Source organism: Hydractinia symbiolongicarpus, chromosome 2 (assembly GCF_029227915.1).
Source record: "Hydractinia symbiolongicarpus strain clone_291-10 chromosome 2, HSymV2.1, whole genome shotgun sequence".
In the NCBI taxonomy this organism is placed as follows: Eukaryota; Metazoa; Cnidaria; class Hydrozoa; order Anthoathecata; family Hydractiniidae; genus Hydractinia; species Hydractinia symbiolongicarpus.
In genome coordinates, this window is record NC_079876.1 from 37,186,533 (window position 1) to 37,204,408 (window position 17,876).

Consider the following 17,876-nt stretch of genomic DNA (forward strand, 5'->3'; position numbering starts at 1 on the left):
GTTGCATCGCTTTTAACAATGAAACGAATGACTGTGGTCCCAAATTGAACTGATTTTGGACTGTGACCTTATAAATGTTATAAGTAAAATAAGTTGACTCCAAGAAATAGCATTCTTCTTAGTTTGAAATAATTGCCGGAATTCAGCGATTACACTGGGCGCTGTGGTAACACTTCAATTAAAAATTTAGATAAATAAGTCATTCTTTACTGTGGGACCAATCCTATCCGTTATCGCGCGCTAAAAAAATAGCAACAGTTTTAAAAACTACATTTCATTGACATTCTAACGGTGTCAGTCCATTTGAGTTACGACGGTTTGGTCGCATACTCGTACCAACATGTATTTAGCGCTATTTTTCTAATATTACTAGGTTGCATCGCTTTTAACTATGAAACGATTGACTGTGGGACTTAATTGAACTACCTTTGGACTGTGACCTGATAAATGTGATAAATGAGACAATTGGACTCCAAGAAATAACATTCTTCTTAATTTGACGTGATTGCCGAAACTCAGCGATTGCACTGGGCGCTGTGGTAGCGCTTCAATTATAAATTAAGATAAAAAAGTCATTCTTTACTGTGGGACCAATTCTGGACGTTATCGCGCGCTGAAGAACTATCGACAGTTTCATAAACTACATTTCATTGACTTTCTAATGGTGTCAGTCCGTTTGAGTTACAACGGTTGGGTCGCATACTCGTACCAACATGTATTTATTGTTATTTTTTATATTACTAGGTTGCATCGCTTTTAACAATGAAACGATTGACTATGGGACTTAATTGAACTAACCTTGGACTGTGACCTAATAAATGTGATAAATGAGAAAATTGGACTCCAAGAAATAACATTCTTCTCAATTTGACATGATTGCCGGGACTCAGCGATTACACTGGGCGCTGTGGTAGCACTTCATTTAAAAACTTAGATTAAAAAGTCATTTTTTACTGCGGGACCAATCCTAGCCGTTATCGCGCGCTGAAGAAATATCAAAAGCTTCAGAAACTAAATTTCATTGAATTTCTAACGGTGCCAGTCCGTTTGAGTTACAACGGTTGGGTCACATATTCGTACCAACATGTATTTAGCGATATTTGTTTTGATATTACTAGGTTGCATCGCTTTTAACAATGAAACGAATGACTGTGGGACTTAATTGAACTAACTTTGGACTGTGACCTAATAAATGTAATAAATGAGAAAATTGGACTCCAAGAAATAACATTCTTCTTAATTTGACGTGATTGCCGAAACTCAGCGATTGCACTGGGCGCTGTGGTAGCGCTTCATTTAAACGTTTAGGTAAATCAGTCATTTTTTACTGTGGGACCAATCCTAGCCGCTATTGCGCGCTGAAGAAATAGCGACAGTTTTAAAAACTACATTTCATTGACTTTCTAACGGTGTCAGTCCGTTTGAGTTACGATGGTTTGGTTGCATACTCGTACCAACATGTATTAATTGATATTTTTTATATTACTAGGTTGCATCGCTTTTAACAATAAAACGATTGACTGTGGGACTTAATTGAACTAATTTTGGACTGTGACTTGATAAATGTGATAAATGAAACAATTGGACTCTAAGAAATAACATTCTTCTTAATTTGACGCGATTGCCGGAAATCAGCGATTACACTGGGCGCTGTGGTTTCGCTTCATTAAAAAATTTGGATAAATAAGTCATTCTTTACTGTGAGACCAACCCTAGCCGTTATCGCGCGCTGAAGAAATATCAAAAGTTTCATAAACTACATTTCATTGACTTTCTAACGGTGCCAGTCCGTTTGAGTTACAACGGTTGGGTCACATATTCGTACCAACATGTATTTAGCGATATTTGTTTTGATATTACTAGGTTGTATCGCTTTTAACAATGAAACGAATGACTGTGGGACTTAATTGAACTAACTTTGGACTGTGATCTAATAAATGTGATAAATGAGAAAATTGGACTCCAAAAAATAACATTCTTCTCAATTTGACATAATTGCCGGAACTCAGCGATTACACTGGGCGCTGTGGTAGCACTTCAATTAAAAATTTAGATAAATAAGTCATTCTTTACTGTGGGACCAATCCTATCCGTTATCGCGCTTTAAAAAAATAGCAACAGTTTTAAAAACTACATTTCCTTGACATTCTAACGGTGTCAGTCCATTTGAGTTACGACGGTTTGGTCGCATACTCGTACCAACATGTATTTAGCGATATTTGTTTTGATATTACTAGCTTGCATCGCTTTTAACAACGAAACGAATGATTGTGGGACTTAATTGAACTAACTTTGGACTGTGACCTGATAAATGTGATAAATGAGACAATTGGACTCCAAGAAATAACATTCTTTTTAATTTGACGTGATTGCCGCAACTCAGCGATTACACTGGGCGCTGTTGTAGCGCTTCATTTAAAAATTTAGGTAAATAAGTCATTCTTTACTGTGGAACCAATCCTAGACATTATCGCGCGCCGAAGAAATAGCGACATTTTCACAAACTAAATTTCATTGACTTGCTAACGGAATCAATCCACTTCAGTTACAACGGTTGCGTCACATATTCGTACCAACATGTATTTAGCGATATTTTTCTCATATTACTATGTTGCAGCTTTTAACTGTGAAACGATTGACTGTGGTACCAAATTGAACTGATTTTGGACTGTGATCTTATAAATGTTTTAAGTGAAATAAGTGGACTCCAAGAAATAACATTCTTCTTAGTTTGAAATGATTGCCGGAACTCAGCGATTACACTGGGCGCTGTGGTACCGCTTGATTTAAGAGTTAAGCTAAAAAAAGTCATTTTTCTACTGTGAAACCAATCCTATCCGTTATCGAGTGTTGAAGAAATAGCGACAGTTTCCAGAACTACATTTCATTGACTTTCTAACGGTGTCAGTCCGTTTGAGTTACAACGGTTTGGTCACATATTTTTACCAACATGTATTTAGCGATATTTCTTTCATATTACTATGTTGCATCGCTTTTAACAATGAAACGATTGACTGTGGGACTTAATTGAACTAACTTTGGACTGTGACCTAATAAATGTGATAAATGAGAAAATTGGACTCCAAGAAATAACATTCTTCTCAATTTGACATGATTGCCGGAACTCAGCGATTACACTGGGCGCTGTGGTAGCACTTCTGTAAACACTTAGATTAATAAGTCATTTTTTACTGTGGGACCAATCCTAGCCGTTAGCGCGCGCTTAAGAAATAGAGACAGTTTCAAATACTACATTTCACTGACTTTCTAACGGTGTCAGTCCGTTTGAGTTTCAACGGTTGGGTCACATATTCGTACCAACATGTATTTAGCGATATTTTTCTCATATTACTAAGTTGCATCGCTTTTAACAGTGAAACGATTGACTGTGGGACTAAATTCAACTGATTTTGAACTGTGACCTTATAAATGCTATAAGTGAGCCAATTGGACTCTAAGAAATAACATTCTTCTTAATTTGACGGGATTGCCGGAACTCAGCGATTACACTGGGCGCTGAGGTATCGCTTCATTTAAGAATTAAGCTAAAAAAAGTCATTTTTCTACTGTGGCACCAATCCTAGCCGTTAGCGCGTGCTGAAGAAATAGAGACAGTTTTAAATACTACATTTCACTGACTTTCTAATGGTGTCAGTCTGTTTTGGTTACAACTGTTGGGTCACATATTCGTACCAACATGTATTTAGCGATATTTTTTTTGATATTACTAGCTTGCATCGCTTTTAACAACGAAACGAATGATTGTGGGACTTAATTGAACTAACTTTGGACTGTGACCTGATAAATGTGATAAATGAGACAATTGGACTCCAAGAAACAACATTCTTCTTAATTTGTCGTGATTGCCGCAACTCAGCGATTACACTGGGCGCTGTTGTAGCGCTTCATTAAAAAATTTAGGTAAATAAGTCATTCTTTACTGTGGGACCAATCCTAGACATTATCTCGCGCTGAAGAAATAGCGACATTTTCACAAACTAAATTTCATTGACTTTCTAACGGCATCAATCCACTTCAGTTACAACGGTTGCGTCACATATTCGTACCAACATGTATTTAGCGATATTTTTCTCATATTACTAGGTTGCAGCTTTTAACTGTGAAACGATTGACTGTGGTACCAAATTGAACTGATTTTGGACTGTGACCTTATAAATGTTATAAGTGAAATAAGTGGACTCCAAGAAATAGCATTCTTCTTAGTTTGAAATGATTGCCGGAACTCAGCGATTACACTGGGCGCTGTGGTACCGCTTGATTTAAGAGGTAAGCTAAAAAAAGTCATTTTTCTACTGTGGAACCAATCCTATCCGTTATCGAGCGCTGAAGAAATAGCGACAGTTTCAAAAACTACATTTCATTGACTTTCTAACGGTGTCAGTCCGTTTGAGTTACAACGGTTTGGTCACATATTTTTACTAACATGTATTTAGCGATATTTTTTTGATATTACTAAGTTGCATCGCTTTTAACAATGAAACGATTGACTGTGGGACTTAATTGAACTAACTTTGGACTGTGACCTGATAAATGTGACAAAGCAGACAATTGGACTCCAAGAAATAACATTCTTCTCATCTTAACATGATTGCCGAAACTCAGCGATTACACTGGGCGCTGCGGTAGCGCTTCATTTAAGAATTAAGCTAAATAAGTCATTCTTTATTGTGAGACCAACCCTAGCCGTTATCGCGCGCTGAAGAAATATCAAAAGTTTCAGAAACTACATTTCATTGACTTTCTAACGGTGCCAGTCCGGTTGAGTTACAACGGTTGGGTCACATATTCGTACCAACATGTCTTTAGCGATATTTGTTTTGATATTACCAGGTTGCATCGCTTTTAACAATGAAACGAATGACTGTGGTCCCAAATTGAACTGATTTTGGACTGTGACCTTATAAATGTTATAAGTAAAATAAGTTGACTCCAAGAAATAGCATTCTTTTTAGTTTGAAATAATTGCCGGAACTCAGCGATTACACTGGGCTCTGTGGTAGCGCTTCATTTAAAAACTTAGATAAATAAGTCATTCTTTACTGTGGGACCAATCCTAGACGTTATCGCGCGCTGAAGAACTATCGACAGTTTCATAAACTACACTTCATTAACTTTCTAATGGTGTCAGTCCGTCTGAGTTACAACGGTTGGGTCACATATTAGTACCAACATGTATTTAGCGATATTTTTTTTGAGATTACCAGCTTGCATCGCTTTTAACAGTGAAACGATTGACTGTGGGACTAAATTAAACTGATTTTGGACTGTGACCTTATAAATACTATAAGTGAGCCAACTAGACTCCAACAAATAACATTCTTTTTAATTTGACGTAATTACCGGACTCAGCGATTGCACTGGGCGCTGTGGTAGCGCTTCATTTAAACGTTTAGATAAATCAGTGATTTTTTACTGTGGGACCAATCCTAGCCGTTATTGCGCGCTGAAGAACTATCGACAGTTTCATAAACTATATTTCATTGACTTTCTAACGGTGTCAGTCCGTTTGAGTTACAACGGTTGGGTCACATATTCGTACCAACATGTATTTAGCGATATTTGTTTTGATATTACTAGCTTGCATCGCTTTTAACAACGAAACGAATGATTGTGGGACTTAATTGAACTAACTTTGGACTGTGACCTGATAAATGTGATAAATGAGACAATTGGACTCCAAGAAATAACATTCTTTTTAATTTGACGTGATTGCCGCAACTCAGCGATTACACTAGGCGCTGTTGTAGCGCTTCATTTAAAAATTTAGGTAAATAAGTCATTCTTTACTGTGGGACCAATCCTAGACATTATCGCGCGCCGAAGAAATAGCGACATTTTCACAAACTAAATTTCATTGACTTTCTAACGGAATCAATCCACTTCAGTTACAACGGTTGCGTCACATATTTGTACCAACATGTATTTAGCGATATTTTTCTCATATTACTATGTTGCAGCTTTTAACTGTGAAACGATTGACTGTGGTACCAAATTGAACTGATTTTGGACTGTGATCTTATAAATGTTTTAAGTGAAATAAGTGGACTCCAAGAAATAACATTCTTCTTAGTTTGAAATGATTGCCGGAACTCAGCGATTACACTGGGCGCTGTGGTACCGCTTGATTTAAGAGTTAAGCTAAAAAAAGTCATTTTTCTACTGTGAAACCAATCCTATCCGTTATCGAGCGTTGAAGAAATAGCGACAGTTTCAAAAACTACATTTCATTGACTTTCTAACGGTGTCAGTCCGTTTGAGTTACAACGGTTTGGTCACATATTTTTACCAACATGGATTTAGCGATATTTCTTTCATATTACTATGTTGCATCGCTTTTAACAATGAAACGATTGACTGTGGGACTTAATTGAACTAACTTTGGACTGTGACCTAATAAATGTGATAAATGAGAAAATTGGACTCCAAGAAATAACATTCTTCTCAATTTGACATGATTGCCGGAACTCAGCGATTACACTGGGCGCTGTGGTAGCACTTCTGTAAACACTTAGATTAATAAGTCATTTTTTACTGTGGGACCAATCCTAGCCGTTAGCACGCACTTAAAAAATAGAGACAGTTTCAAATACTACATTTCACTGACTTTCTAACGGTGTCAGTCCGTTTGAGTTTCAACGGTTGGGTCACATATTCGTACCAACATGTATTTAGCGATATTTTTCTCATATTACTAAGTTGCATCGCTTTTAACAGTGAAACGATTGACTGTGGGACTAAATTCAACTGATTTTGAACTGTGACCTTATAAATGCTATAAGTGAGCCAACTGGTCTCCAACAAATGACATTCTTCTTAATTTGACGTAATTGCCGGTTCAGCGATTGCACTGGGCGCTGTGGTAGCGCTTCATTTAAAAGTTTAAATAAATCAGTCATTTTTTACTGTGGGACCAATCCTAGCCGTTATTGTGCGCTGAAGAAATAGCGACAGTTTCAAAAACTACATTTTATTGACTTTCTAACGGTGTCAGTCCGTTTGGGTTTCAACGGTGGCGTCACATATTCGTACCAACATGTATTTAGCGATATTTTTTTTGATATTACTAGGTTGCATCGCTTTTAACAATGAAACGATTGACTGTGGGACTTAATTAAACTAACTTTGGACTGTGACCTGATAAATGTGATAAATGAGACAATTGGACTCTAAGAAATAACATTCTTCTTAATTTGACGGGATTGCCGGAACTCAGCGATTACACTGGGCGCTGAGGTATCGCTTCATTTAAGAATTAAGCTAAAAAAAGTCATTTTTCTACTGTGGCACCAATCCTAGCCGTTAGCGCGTGCTGAAGAAATAGAGACAGTTTTAAATACTACATTTCACTGACTTTCTAATGGTGTCAGTCTGTTTGGGTAACAACGGTTGGGTCACATATTCGTACCAACATGTATTTAGCGATATTTTTTTTGATATTACTAGCTTGCATCGCTTTTAACAACAAAACGAATGATTGTGGGACTTAATTGAACTAACTTTGGACTGTGACCTGATAAATGTGATAAATGAGACAATTGGACTCCAAGAAACAACATTCTTCTTAATTTGTCGTGATTGCCGCAACTCAGCGATTACACTGGGCGCTGTTGTAGCGCTTCATTAAAAAATTTGGGTAAATAAGTCATACTTTACTGTGGGACCAATCCTAGACATTATCTCGCGCTGAAGAAATAGCGACATTTTCACAAACTAAATTTCATTGACTTTCCAACGGCATCAATCCACTTCAGTTACAACGGTTGCGTCACATATTCGTACCAACATGTATTTAGCGATATTTTTCTCATATTACTAGGTTGCAGCTTTTAACTGTGAAACGATTGACTGTGGTACCAAATTGAACTGATTTTGGACTGTGACCTTATAAATGTTATAAGTGAAATAAGTGGACTCCAAGAAATAGCATTCTTCTTAGTTTGAAATGATTGCCGGAACTCAGCGATTACACTGGGCGCTGTGGTACCGCTTGATTTAAGAGTTAAGCTAAAAAAAGTCATTTTTCTACTGTGGAACCAATCCTATCCGTTATCGAGCGCTGAAGAAATAGCGACAGTTTCAAAAACTACATTTCATTGACTTTCTAACGGTGTCAGTCCGTTTGAGTTACAACGGTTGGGTCACATATTCGTACCAACATGTATTTAGCGAATTGTTTTTTTGATATTACTAGGTTGCATGGCTTTTAACAATGAAACGATAGACTGTGGGACTTAATTGAACTAGCTTTGGACTGTGACCTGATAAATGTGATAAATGAGACAATTGGACTCTAAGAAATAACATTCTTCTTAATTTGACGTAATTGCCGGAACTCAGCGATTACACTGGGCGCTGAGGTATCGCTTCATTTAAGAATTAAGGTAAAAAAAAGTCATTTTTCTACTGTGGGACCAATCCTAGCCGTTAGCGCGAGCTGAAGAAATAGAGACAGTTTCAAATACTACAATTCACTGACTTTCTAACGGTGTCAGTCCGTTTGGGTTACAACGGTTGGGTCACATATTCGTACCAACATGTATTTAGCGATATTTTTTTTGATATTACTAGCTTGCATCGCTTTTAACAACGAAACGAATGATTGTGGGACTTAATTGAACTAACTTTGGACTGTGACCGGATAAATGTGATAAATGAGACAATTGGACTCCAAGAAATAACATTCTTCTTAATTTGACGTGATTGCCGCAACTCAGCGATTACACTGGGCGCTGTTGTAGCGCTTCATTTAAAAGTTTAAATAAATCAGTCATTTTTTACTGTGGGACCAATCCTAGCCGTTATTGTGCGCTGAAGAAATAGCGACAGTTTCAAAAACTACATTTTATTGACTTTCTAACGGTGTCAGTCCGTTTGGGTTTCAACGGTGGCGTCACATATTCGTACCAACATGTATTTAGCGATATTTTTTTTGATATTACTAGGTTGCATCGCTTTTAACAATGAAACGATTGACTGTGGGTCTTAATTAAACTAACTTTGGACTGTGACCTGATAAATGTGATAAATGAGACAATTGGACTCTAAGAAATAACATTCTTCTTAATTTGACGGGATTGCCGGAACTCAGCGATTACACTGGGCGCTGAGGTATCGCTTCATTTAAGAATTAAGCTAAAAAAAGTCATTTTTCTACTGTGGCACCAATCCTAGCCGTTAGCGCGTGCTGAAGAAATAGAGACAGTTTTAAATACTACATTTCACTGACTTTCTAATGGTGTCAGTCTGTTTGGGTTACAACGGTTGGATCACATATTCGTACCAACATGTATTTAGCGATATTTTTTTTGATATTACTAGCTTGCATCGCTTTTAACAACGAAACGAATGATTGTGGGACTTAATTGAACTAACTTTGGACTGTGACCTGATAAATGTGATAAATGAGACAATTGCACTCCAAGAAACAACATTCTTCTTAATTTGTCGTGATTGCCGCAACTCAGCGATTACACTGGGCGCTGTTGTAGCGCTTCATTAAAAAATTTAGGTAAATAAGTCATACTTTACTGTGGGACCAATCCTAGACATTATCTCGCGCTGAAGAAATAGCGACATTTTCACAAACTAAATTTCATTGACTTTCTAACGGCATCAATCCACTTCAGTTACAACGGTTGCGTCACATATTCGTACCAACATGTATTTAGCGATATTTTTCTCATATTACTAGGTTGCAGCTTTTAACTGTGAAACGATTGACTGTGGTACCAAATTGAACTGATTTTGGACTGTGACCTTATAAATGTTATAAGTGAAATAAGTGGACTCCAAGAAATAGCATTCTTCTTAGTTTGAAATGATTGCCGGAACTCAGCGATTACACTGGGCGCTGTGGTACCGCTTGATTTAAGAGTTAAGCTAAAAAAAGTCATTTTTCTACTGTGGAACCAATCCTATCCGTTATCGAGCGCTGAAGAAATAGCGACAGTTTCAAAAACTACATTTCATTGACTTTCTAACGGTGTCAGTCCGTTTGAGTTACAACGGTTTGGTCACATATTTTTACCAACATGTATTTAGCGATATTTTTTTGATATTACTAAGTTGCATCGCTTTTAACAATGAAACGATTGACTGTGGGACTTAATTGAACTAACTTTGGACTGTGACCTAATAAATGTGATAAAAGACAAAATTGGACTCCAAGAAATAACATTCTTTTCAATTTGACATGATTGCCGGAACTCAGCGATTACACTGGGCGCTGTGGTAGCACTTCTGTAAACACTTAGATTAATAAGTCATTTTTTACTGTGGGACCAATCCTAGCCGTTAGCGCGCGCTTATGAAATAGAGACAGTTTCAAATACTACATTTCACTGACTTTCTAACGGTGTCAGTCCGTTTGAGTTACAACGGTTGGGTCACATATTCGTACCAACATGTATTTAGCGAATTGTTTTTTTGATATTACTAGGTTGCATCGCTTTTAACAATGAAACGATAGACTGTGGGACTTAATTGAACTAACTTTGGACTGTGACCTGATAAATGTGATAAATGAGACAATTGGACTCTAAGAAATAACATTCTTCTTAATTTGACGTAATTGCCGGAACTCAGCGATTACGCTGGGCGCTGAGGTATCGCTTCATTTAAGAATTAAGGTAAAAAAAAGTCATTTTTCTACTGTGGGACCAATCCTAGCCGTTAGCGCGAGCTGAAGAAATAGAGACAGTTTCAAATACTACAATTCACTGACTTTCTAACGGTGTCAGTCCGTTTGGGTTACAACGGTTGGGTCACATATTCGTACCAACATGTATTTAGCGATATTTTTTTTGATATTACTAGCTTGCATCGCTTTTAACAACGAAACGAATGATTGTGGGACTTAATTGAACTAACTTTGGACTGTGACCGAATAAATGTGATAAATGAGACAATTGGACTCCAAGAAATAACATTCTTCTTCATTTGACGTGATTGGCGCAACTCAGCGATTACACTGGGCGCTGTTGTAGCGCTTCATTTAAAAATTTAGGTAAATGAGTCATTCTTTACTGTGGGACCAATCCTAGCCATTATCGCGCGCTGAAGAAATAGCGACATTTTCACAAACTACATTTCATTGACTTTCTAACGGTATCAATCCACTTCAGTTACAACTGTTGCGTCACATATTCGTACCAACATGGATTTAGCGATATTTTTCTCATATTACTAGGTTGCAGCTTTTAACTGTGAAACGATTGACTGTGGTACCAAATTGAACTGATTTTGGACTGAGACCTTATAAATGTTATAAGTGAAATAAGTGGACTCCTAGAAATAGCATTCTTCTTAGTTTGAAATGATTGCCGGAACTCAGCGATTACACTGGGCGCTGTGGTAGCGCTTGATTTAAGAATTAAGCTAAAAAAAGTCATTTTTCTGCTGTGGACCAATCCTAGCCGTTAGCGCGCGCTGAGGAAATAGAGACAGTTTCATAAACTACAATTCATTGGCTTTCTAACGGTGTCAGTCCGTTTGAATTTCAACGGTTGGGTCACATATTCGTACCAACATGTGTTTAGCGATATTTTTCTCATATTACTAGGTTGCATCGCTTTTAACAGTGAAACGATTGACTGTGTAACTTAATTGAACAAACTTTAGACTGTGACCTGATAAATGTGATAAATGAGACAATTGGACTCCAAGAAATAACATTCCTCTTAATTTGACGTAATTGCCGGACTCAGCGAATGCACTGGGCGCTGTGGTAGCACTTCATTTAAAAACTTAGATTAATAAGTCATTATTGCGCGCTGAAGAAATAGCGACAGTTTCAAAACTACATTTCATTGCCTTTCTAACGGTGTCAGTCCATTTGACTTACAACGGTTGGGTCACATATTCGTACCAACATGTACTTAGCGATATTTTTCTCATATTACTAGGTTTCATCGCTTTTAACAATGAAAGGATTGACTGTGGTACTTATTTGAACTAACTTTGGACTGTGACCTAATAAATGTGATAAATGAGAAAATTGGACTCCAAGAAATAACATTCTTCTCAATTTGACATGATTGCCGGAAATCAGGGATTACACTGGGCGCTGTGGTACCACTTCATTTAAAAACTTAGATTAATAAGTCATTTTTTACTGTGGGACCAATCCCAGCCGTTATCGCGCGCTGAAGAAATAGCGACAGTTTCGAAAACTACATTTTATTGATTTTCTAATGGTGTCAGTCCGTTTGAGTTACAACGGTTGTGTCACATATTCGTACCAACATGTATTTAGCGATATTTTTTTTGATATTACTAGGTTGCATCGCTTTTAACAATGAAACCATTGACTGTGGGACTTAGTTGAACTAAGTTTGGACTGTGACCAAATAAATGTGATAAATGAGAAAATTGGACTTCAAGAAATAACATTCTTCTCAATTTGACATGATTGCCGGAACTCAGCGATTACACTGGGCGCTGTGGTAGCACTTCATTTAAAAACTTAGATTAATAAGTCATTATCGCGCGCTGAAGAAATAGCGGCAGTTTCAAAAACTACATTTCATTGACTTTCTAACGGTGTCAGTCCGCTTGAGTTGCGACGGTTTGGTCGCATACTCGTACCAACATGTATTTAGCGCTATTTTTCTAATACTACTAGGTTGCATCGCTTTTAAATATGAAACGATTGACTGTGGGACTTATTTGAACTAACTTTGGACTGTCACCTGATAAATGTGATAAAGGAGACAATTGGACTCCAAGAAATAACATTCTTCTTAATTTGACATGATTGCCGAAACTCAGCGATTACAGTGGGCGCTGTGGTAGCGCTTCATTTAAAAATTTAGATAAATAAGTCATGCTTTACTGTGGGACCAATCCTAGACGTTATCGCGCGCTGAAGAACTATCAACAGTTTCATAAACTACATTTCATTGACTTTCTAACGGTGTCAGTCCGTTTGAGTTACAACGGTTGGGTCACATATTCGTACCAACATGTATTTAGCGATATTTTTGTTTAAAATTACTAGCTTGCATCGCTTTTAACAATGAAACAAATGATTGTGGGACTTAATTGAACAAACTTTGGACTGTGACCTGATAAATGTGATAAATGAGACAATTGGACTCCAAGAAATAACATTCTTCTTAATTTGACGTGATTGCCAGAACTCAGCGATTACACTGGGCGCTGTTGTAGCGCTTCATTTAAAAATTTGGATAAATAAGTCATCATTTACTGTGGAACCTATCCTATCCGTTATCGAGCGCTGAAGAAATAGCGACAGTTTCAAAAACTACATTTCATTGACTTTCTAACGGTGTCAGTCCGTTTGAGTTACAACGGTTTGGTCACCTATTCGTACCAACATGTATTTAGCGCTATTTTCTGATATTACTAAGTTGCATCGCTTTTAACTATGAAACGATTGACTGTGGGACTTAATTGAACTAACTTTGGACTGTGACCTAATAAATGTGATAAATGAGAAAATTAGACTCCAAGAAATAACATTCTTCTCAATTTGACATGATTGCCGGAACTCAGCGATTACACTGGGCGCTGTGGTAGCACTTCTTTAAACACTTAGATAAATAAGTCATTTTTTACTGTGGGACCAATCCCAACCGTTATCGCGCGCTGAAGAAATAGCGACAGTTTCAAAAACTATATTTTATTGACTTTCTAATGGTGTCAGTCCGTTTGAGTTACAACGGTTGTGTCACATATTCGTACCAACATGTATTTAGCGATATTTTTTTTGATATTACTAGGTTGCATCGCTTTTAACAATGAAACGATTGACTGTGTGACTTAGTTGAACTAAATTTGGACTGTGACCTAATAAATGTGATAAACGAGAAAATTGGACTCCAAGAAATAACATTCTTCTCAATTTGACATGATTGCCGGAACTCAGCGATTACACTGGGCGCTGTGGTAGCCCTTCATTTAAAAACTTAAATTAATAAGTCATTATCGCGCGCTGAAGAAATAGCGACAGTTTCAAAACTACATTTCATTGCCTTTCTAACGGTGTCAGTCCGTTTGAGTTACAACGGTTGGGTCACATATTCGTACCAACATGTACTTAGCGATACTTTTCTCATATTACTAGATTGCATCGCTTTTAACAATGAAAGGATTGACTGTGGTACTTATTTGAACTAACTTTGGACTGTGACCTAATAAATGTGATAAATGAGAAAATTGGACTCCAAGAAATAACATTCTTCTCAATTTGACATGATTGCCGGAACTCAGGGATTACACTGGGCGCTGTGGTACCACTTCATTTAAAAACTTAGATTAATAAGTCATTTTTTACTGTGGGACCAATCCCAGCCGTTATCGCGCGCTGAAAAAATAGCGACAGTTTCAAAAACTACATTTCATTGACTTTCTAACGGTGTCAGTCCGTTTGAGTTACAACGGTTGGGTCACATATTCGTACCAACATGTATTTAGCGATATTTTTGTTTAAAATTACTAGCTTGCATCGCTTTTAACAATGAAACAAATGATTGTGGGACTTAATTGAACAAACTTTGGACTGTGACCTGATAAATGTGATAAATGAGACAATTGGACTCCAAGAAATAACATTCTTCTTAATTTGACGTGATTGCCAGAACTCAGCGATTACACTGGGCGCTGTTGTAGCGCTTCATTTAAAAATTTGGATAAATAAGTCATCATTTACTGTGGAACCAATCCTATCCGTTATCGAGCGCTGAAGAAATATCGACAGTTTCAAAAACTACATTTCATTGACTTTCTAACGGTGTCAGTCCGTTTGAGTTACAACGGTTTGGTCACCTATTTGTACCAACATGTATTTAGCGCTATTTTTCTGATATTACTAAGTTGCATCGCTTTTAACTATGAAACGATTGACTGTGGGACTTAATTGAACTAACTTTGGACTGTGACCTAATAAATGTGATAAATGAGAAAATTAGACTCCAAGAAATAACATTCTTCTCAATTTGACATGATTGCCGGAACTCAGCGATTACACTGGGCGCTGTGGTAGCACTTCTTTAAACACTTAGATAAATAAGTCATTTTTTACTGTGGGACCAATCCCAACCGTTATCGCGCGCTGAAGAAATAGCGACAGTTTCAAAAACTATATTTTATTGACTTTCTAATGGTGTCAGTCCGTTTGAGTTACAACGGTTGTGTCACATATTCGTACCAACATGTATTTAGCGATATTTTTTTTGATATTACTAGGTTGCATCGCTTTTAACAATGAAACGATTGACTGTGTGACTTAGTTGAACTAACTTTGGACTGTGACCTAATAAATGTGATAAATGAGAAAATTGGACTCCAAGAAATAACATTCTTCTCAATTTGACATGATTGCCGGAACTCAGCGATTACACTGGGCGCTGTGGTAGCACTTCATTTAAAAACTTAGATTAATAAGTCATTATCGCGCGCTGAAGAAATAGCGACAGTTTCAAAACTACATTTCATTGCCTTTTTAACGGTGTCAGTCCGTTTGAGTTACAACGGTTGGGTCACATATTCGTACCAACATGTACTTAGCGATACTTTTCTCATATTACTAGATTGCATCGCTTTTAACAATGAAAGGATTGACTGTGGTACTTATTTGAACTAACTTTGGACTGTGACCTAATAAATGTGATAAATGAGAAAATTGGACTCCAAGAAATAACATTCTTCTCAATTTGACATGATTGCCGGAACTCAGGGATTACACTGGGCGCTGTGGTACCACTTCATTTAAAAACTTAGATTAATAAGTCATTTTTTACTGTGGGACCAATCCCAGCCGTTATCGCGCGCTGAAAAAATAGCGACAGTTTCAAAAACTACATTTTATTGATTTTCTAATGGTGTCAGTCCGTTTGAGTTACAACGGTTGTGTCACATGTTCGTACCAACATGTATTTAGCGATATTTTTTTGATATTACTAGGTTGCTCGCTTTTAACAATGAAACGATTGACTGTGGGACTTAATTAAACTAACTTTGGACTGTAACCTAATAAATGTGATAAATGAGACAATTGGACTCCAAGAAATAATATTGTTCTTAATTTGACGTGATTGCCAGAACTCAGCGATTACACTGGGCGCTGTTGTAGCGCTTCATTTAAAAATTTGGATAAATAAGTCATCATTTACTGTGGAACCAATCCTATCCGTTATCGAGCGCTGAAGAAATAGCGACAGTTTCAAAAACTACATTTCATTGACCTTCTAACGGTGTCAGTCCGTTTGAGTTACAACGGTTTGGTCACCTATTCGTACCAACATGTATTTAGCGCTAACTTTGGACTGTGACCTAATAAATGTGATAAATGAGAAAATTGGACTCCAAGAAATAACATTCTTCTCAATTTGACATGATTGCCGGAACTCAGGGATTACACTGGGCGCTGTGGTACCACTTCATTTAAAAACTTAGATTAATAAGTCATTTTTTACTGTGGGACCAATCCCAGCCGTTATCGCGCGCTGAAAAAATAGCGACAGTTTCAAAAACTACATTTTATTGATTTTCTAATGGTGTCAGTCCGTTTGAGTTACAACGGTTGTGTCACATGTTCGTACCAACATGTATTTAGCGATATTTTTTTGATATTACTAGGTTGCTCGCTTTTAACAATGAAACGATTGACTGTGGGACTTAATTAAACTAACTTTGGACTGTAACCTAATAAATGTGATAAATGAGACAATTGGACTCCAAGAAATAATATTGTTCTTAATTTGACATGATTGCCAGAACTCAGCGATTACACTGGGCGCTGTTGTAGCGCTTCATTTAAAAATTTGGATAAATAAGTCATCATTTACTGTGGAACCAATCCTATCCGTTATCGAGCGCTGAAGAAATAGCGACAGTTTCAAAAACTACATTTTATTGACCTTCTAACGGTGTCAGTCCGTTTGAGTTACAACGGTTTGGTCACCTATTCGTACCAACATGTATTTAGCGCTATTTTTCTGATATTACTAGGTTGCATCGCTTTTAACAATGAAACGATTGACTGTGTGACTTAGTTGAACTAACTTTGGACTGTGACCTAATAAATGTGATAAATGAGAAAATTGGACTCCAAGAAATAACATTCTTCTCAATTTGACATGATTGCCGGAACTCAGGGATTACACTGGGCGCTGTGGTACCACTTCATTTAAAAACTTAGATTAATAAGTCATTTTTTACTGTGGGACCAATCCCAGCCGTTATCGCGCGCTGAAAAAATAGCGACAGTTTCAAAAACTACATTTTATTGATTTTCTAATGGTGTCAGTCCGTTTGAGTTACAACGGTTGTGTCACATGTTCGTACCAACATGTATTTAGCGATATTTTTTTGATATTACTAGGTTGCTCGCTTTTAACAATGAAACGATTGACTGTGGGACTTAATTAAACTAACTTTGGACTGTAACCTAATAAATGTGATAAATGAGACAATTGGACTCCAAGAAATAATATTGTTCTTAATTTGACGTGATTGCCAGAACTCAACGATTACACTGGGCGCTGTTGTAGCGCTTCATTTAAAAATTTGGATAAATAAGTCATCATTTACTGTGGAACCAATCCTATCCGTTATCGAGCGCTGAAGAAATAGCGACAGTTTCAAAAACTACATTTCATTGACCTTCTAACGGTGTCAGTCCGTTTGAGTTACAACGGTTTGGTCACCTATTCGTACCAACATGTATTTAGCGCTAACTTTGGACTGTGACCTAATAAATGTGATAAATGAGAAAATTGGACTCCAAGAAATAACATTCTTCTCAATTTGACATGATTGCCGGAACTCAGGGATTACACTGGGCGCTGTGGTACCACTTCATTTAAAAACTTAGATTAATAAGTCATTTTTTA